A 6,101-nucleotide genomic window follows, 5' to 3' on the forward strand; every position below is an offset into this window, starting at 1 on the left:
ATTGGAAATAGCTATCATCAAAAAACTCAATGAAGTAAAAGAGAATGTAGAGAAATAATTCAATGAGTTCAGGAGCTACTTCACAAAAGAGATTGAAACTATAAAGAAGAATCAATCAGAAATATTACAGATGAAAGACAATGAAAGAGATAAAACAAAATACGGATTCCCTGAATGCAGACATCACAGAGGAGCGAATCAGCATAATCAGAGACAGACATGTTGAAATGCTCCAGACAGAGGAGGAGAGAGAACTAAGACTAAGAAGAAATGAAGAAAGTCTCCAAGAAATATCTGACTCAATGAGGAAATGCAACATAAGAATAATAGGTATTGAAGAAGATGAAGAGAAGGAGAATGGAGCAGAAAGCGTGTTCAAAGAAATAATAGCAGAGAACTTCCCAAACCTAGGGAAAGAGAGGGAAATCTGCGTGGAAGAGGCTTCCAGATCTCCTAGATTTTTCAATGTAAAAAGACTTACTGCAAGGCATATAGTAGTAAAACTGGTGAGAATGAATGACAAAGAAAGAATATTAAGGGCAGCAAGGCAGAAGAAAATAACCTACAAAGGAACTCCTATCAGGCTTTCAGTGGATTTCTCTGCAGAAACCTTACAAGCTAGAAGAGAATGGAATGACATATTCAAATCTTTAAAACACAAAAATCTTCAGGGCCAGCCCCATGGCCAACTGGTTAAGTTCACACGCTCTGCTGCAGGCGGCCCAGTGTTTCATCAGTTCGACTCCTGGGCACAGACATGGCACTGCTCATCAAGCCACACTGAGGTGGCACCCAACATGCCACAACTAGAAGGACCCACAACTAAGAATATACAACTATGTACCAGGAGGCTTTGGGGAGAAAAAGGAAAGAAATAAAATCTTTAAAAAAAAAAATCTTCATCCAAGAATACTCTATCCAACAAAAAAATCCTTCAGATATGAGGGAGAAATTAAAACTTTCCCAGACAAATAAACGCAAAGGGACTTCATAGCCATGAGATCCCCCCCCCCAAGAAATCCTCAAGAAGGCTCTCATACCTGAAAAAAGAAAAAAAGGGAGTAAGGGGTCACGAAACACAGAGTAGGGAGACAAATAGAATCTGAATAGGATAGCAAATATTCAACTGTAGCATTAGGATAAAGGGAAGGAAATCACCAAAGCAAAGACAATCTTATCACTCTAACCACAAACTCACAACACAAGTTGGAATAAGAGATGAAAATAATAATTTAGGAGGGGAGGAGGAAATGGACTGAAACAGTCTAGGCTAAGGAACTAAGAGGCCACCAGAAAACGGACTATGTTATACACGAGATTCTGAATACAAACTTCAGGGTAGCAACTAAACTAAAAAACAGAACAGAGACACAAAACATAAATAAGGAAAAATCTAAGAAACCCAGCACAAGAAATTGCAGAAGTCAATGGGTAGGCTAAAACACACAGGACGAGAAACAAAGGAAACACAGGAAAACCGGAAAACGAGCAACAGAATGACAGCATTAAGCCCTCATGCATCAATACTCACCCTCAATGTAAACGGATTGAACTCTCCAATAAAAAGACACGGAGTGACAACACGGATTAAAGAACAAGATCCAACAATTTGTTGCCTCCAGGAAACACACCTCAGCTCCAAGGACAAACACAGGCTCAGAATGAAGGGGTGGAAGACAATACTCCAAGCTAATAGCAAACAAAAGAAAGCAGGTGTCACAATACTTAGATCAGACAAAACACACTTCAAGATAAGGCAGGTAAAGAGAGACATAGAGGGCCAATATATAATGATCAAAGAGACACTTCATCAAGAAGAAATAATGCTTATAAATATCCATGCACCCAACACAGGAGCACCAAAGTTCATAAAGGAACTATTAACAAACCTAAAGGAAGATATCAAAAATAACAAAATAATAGTAGGGGACCTCACACCCCACTCACATCAATGGACAGATCATCCAGACAGAAAATCAACAAAGAAACAGTGGAGCTAAATGAAAAACTAAAACTGTTGGACTTAATAGATATATATAGATCACTCCATCCAAAAACAACAGAATACACGTTCTTCTCAAGCATGCATGAAACATTCTCAAGGATAGACCACATGTTGGGAAACAAGGCAAGCCTCTACAAATTTAAAAAAATTGAAATAATAACAAGCATCTTCTCCGATCATAATGCTATAAAGATAGAAATTAATTAAAGAGAAAAGCTGAGAAAGGCACAAGGATGTAGAAACTAAACAATATGCTATTGAACAAGCAATGGATCATTGAAGAAATTAAAGAAGAAATCCAAAAATATCTGGAGACAAATGAAAATGATAACATGCCATACCAACTCATATGGGATGCAGCAAAAGCTGTATTAAGAAGAAAATTCATCGCAATTCAGGCACATCTTAACAAACAAGAAAAATCCCAAATAAGCAATCTTAAAATACACCTAACTGAATTAGAGAAAGAAGAACAAACAAAGCCCAAAGTCAGCAGAAGGAGAGAAATAATAAAAATCAGAGCAGAAATAAATGCTATTGAAACAAAAAAGGCGGTAGAAAAGATCAATGAAACAAAGAGCTGGTTCTTTGAGAAGATAAATAAAATTGACAAACCCCTAGCCAGACTTACAAAGAGAAAAAGAGAGAAAGCTCAAATAAACAAAATCAGAAATGAAAGAGGAGTAGTAACAACAGACTCCGCAGAAATACAACGGATTATAAGAGAATACTACAAAAAACTATATGCCAACAGAATGGATAACCTAGAGGAAATGGATAAATTCTTGGACTCCTACAATCTCCCAAAGCTCACTCAAGAAGAAGAAGACAATTTGAACAGACCAATCACAAGGAAAGAGATTGAAACCACCATCAAAAGCATCCCAAGAATAAACCCCCAGGACCAGATGGCTTTCCTGGGGAATTCTACCAAACTTTCAGAGAGGATTTAATACCTATCCTCTTCAAGCTATTCCAAAAAATTAGGGAAGATGGAACACTTCCTAACACATTCTACGAGGCCAACATCACGCTGATACCAAAACCTGACAAGGACAGCACGAAAAAAGAGAACTACAGGCCAAGATCGCTGATGAACATAGATGCAAAAATTCTCAACAAAATTTTGGCAACCCAAATTCAGCAATTCATCCAAAGGATCATACATCATGATCAAGTGGGATTCATACCAGGGACACAGGGATGGTTCAATATCTGCAAATCAATCAACGTGATACCCCACATCAACAAAGTGAGGAATAAAAACCACATGATCATCTCAATAGATGTGGAGAAAGCATTTGAGAAGATGCAATAGCCATTTATGATTAAAAAAACTCTGAACAAAATTGGCATAGAAGGGAACTACCTCAACATAATAAAGGCCATATATGACAAACCTACAGTCAACATCACACTCAATGGGCAAAAACTGAGCGCCATCCCCCTGAGAACAGGAACGAGACAAGGATACCCTCTATCACCACTCTTATTCAACATAGTACTGGATGGTTTTGCCAGACAATTAGGCAAGAGAAAGGAATAAAAGGAATGCAAATAGGGAGGGAAGAAGTGAAACTCTCGCTGTTCACAGACGACATGACCTTATATATAGAAAACCCCAAAGAATCCATCAGAAAAGTAATGGAAATAATTAACAACTACAGTAAAGTCTCAGGGCAGAAGTCAACTTACAAAAACCAGTTGCTTTTCTATACTCCATCAACGAACTTACAGAAAGAGAACTCAAGAACACGATTACATTTGCAATCACAAATAAAGAATAAAGTATGGGGCTGGCCCCATGGTCGAGTGGTTAAGTTCGCACACTGCACTGCAGGCAGCCCAGTGTTTCATCAGTTCAAATCCTGGGCACGGACACGGCACTGCTCATCAAACCACACTGAGGCAGCGTTCCACATGCCACAACTAGAAGGACCCACAACTAAGAATATATAAGTATGTACCAGGGGGCTTTGGGGAGAAAAAGGAAAAAAATAAAATCTTTAAAAAAAAAAAAAAAAGAATAAAGTACCTAGGAATAAATTTAACCAAGGAAGTGAAAGACCTATGCAACAAAAACGACAAGACCTTCCTGAAAGAAATGAATGATGAAACAAAGAGATGGAAAGACATTCCATGCACATGGATTGGAAGAATAAACATAGTTAAAATGTCCATTCTACCTAAAGCAATCTACAGATTCAATGCCATCCTAATCAGAATCCCAATAACATTCTTCACAGAAATAGAAAAGAGAATCCTAAAATTCATATGGGGCAACAAAAGACCCCAAATTGCTAAGACAATCCTGAGAAAAAAGAACAAAGCTGGAGGCATCACAATCCCTGACTTCAAAACATACTACAAAGCTACAGTAATCGAAACAGCATGGTACTGGTACAAAAACAGGTGCACAGATCAATGGAACAGAATCAGAAGGCCAGAAATAAAACTGCACATCTACGGACAGCTAATCTTCGACAAAGGTGCCAAGAACACACAGTGTAGAAAAGACAGTCTCTTCAATAAACAGTGTTGGGAAAACTGGACAGCCACAGGCAAAAGAATGAAGGTAGACCACATCTCACACCATACACAAAAATAAATTTGAAATGGATCAAAGACTTGAAGATAAGTCCTGAAACCATAAAACTCCTGGAAGATAATATTGGTAGTACACTCTTTGACATCGAACTGAAAAGGTTCTTTTTGAATACCATGTCTTCTCAGACAAGGGAAACAAAAGAAAAAATAAACAAGTGGGACTTCATCAGACTAAGGAGCTTCTGCAAGGCAAAAGAAACTAGGATCAAAACAAAGAAACAACCCAACAATTGGGAGAAAATATTTGCAAATTATATATTTGACAAGGGGTTAATCTCCACAATATATAAGGAACTCACACAGCTGAATAAAAAAAAAAAAAACAGCCCAATCAAAAAATGGGTAGAGGATATGAACAGACATTTTCCAAAGAAGATATACAGATGGCCAATAAACACATAAAAAAATGTTCAACATCACTAATCATCAGGTAAATGCAAACCAAAACTACACTAAGATACCAACTTGCACCTGTAAAAACGGCTATAATCACTAAGACTGAAAATAAGAAATGTTGGAGAGAGTGGAGAAAAGAGAACCCTCATACACTGCTGGTGGGAATGAAACTGATGCAGCCACTATGGAAAACAGTACGGAGATTCTTCAAAAAACAAAAAATAGAACTACCATATGAGCCAGCTATCCCACTACCAGGTATCTACCCCAACAATTTGAAATCAACAATCCAAAGTCCCACATGCACCCCTATGTTCACTGCAGCACTATTCACAATAGCCAAGACATGGAAGCAACCCAAGAGCCCATCGACCTGACTGGATAAAGATGTGGTGCATATACACAATGGAATACTACTCAGCCAGAAAAAAGACAAATTGATCCCATTTGCAATAACATGGATGGACCTTGAGGGAATTATGCTAATCGAAATAAGTGAAACTGAGAAAGACAAACACCAGATGATTTCACTCATATGTGGAATATAAACAAACACATGGACAAAGTTCAGTGGTTGCCAGGGGAAGGGCGTTGGGGGGTAGGGGATGGTGGGCACAGGGGGTGAAGGGGAGCACTTATGTGGTGACAGTCAAGAAATAACGTACAACTGAAATCTGACATTGATGTAAACTATTACCAACTCAACAAAAAAAATTTAAAAAGCGACGGCGCGGACCCTGTTCGCGGCACGGCGACGGGACGCACCAGCAAACGAAGCCACGTCAAACCGCGAGCGCAATTCCCGCACAGAAAGGGCTCTGGGCGCGTGGCGGCCCCGCAGCGCCTCCCCCGCGCGGGTCGCCGGCAGCTCTGCCGCCTCTCCCGTCCCGCCCTCCGCAGAGGCCGCAGCGCGGCGCCCGGCCTGGCTGCTCGACGGCCGAGGGCAGCGGCCGAGCACAGGGCTCCCGTCCAGGGCCGCCTCGCCGCGGGAGCCGCGAGGCCACAGCCGCAGGGAGCAGCGCCGGCCGCGCCGGGCCAGCCCAGGCCTCTGCGAGGCGCCTCCGCCCAGCCCGCGGGGGGCAGCGCGAAGGGC

Source organism: Equus caballus, chromosome 25, assembly GCF_041296265.1.
Source record: "Equus caballus isolate H_3958 breed thoroughbred chromosome 25, TB-T2T, whole genome shotgun sequence".
Lineage (NCBI taxonomy): Eukaryota > Metazoa > Chordata > Mammalia > Perissodactyla > Equidae > Equus > Equus caballus.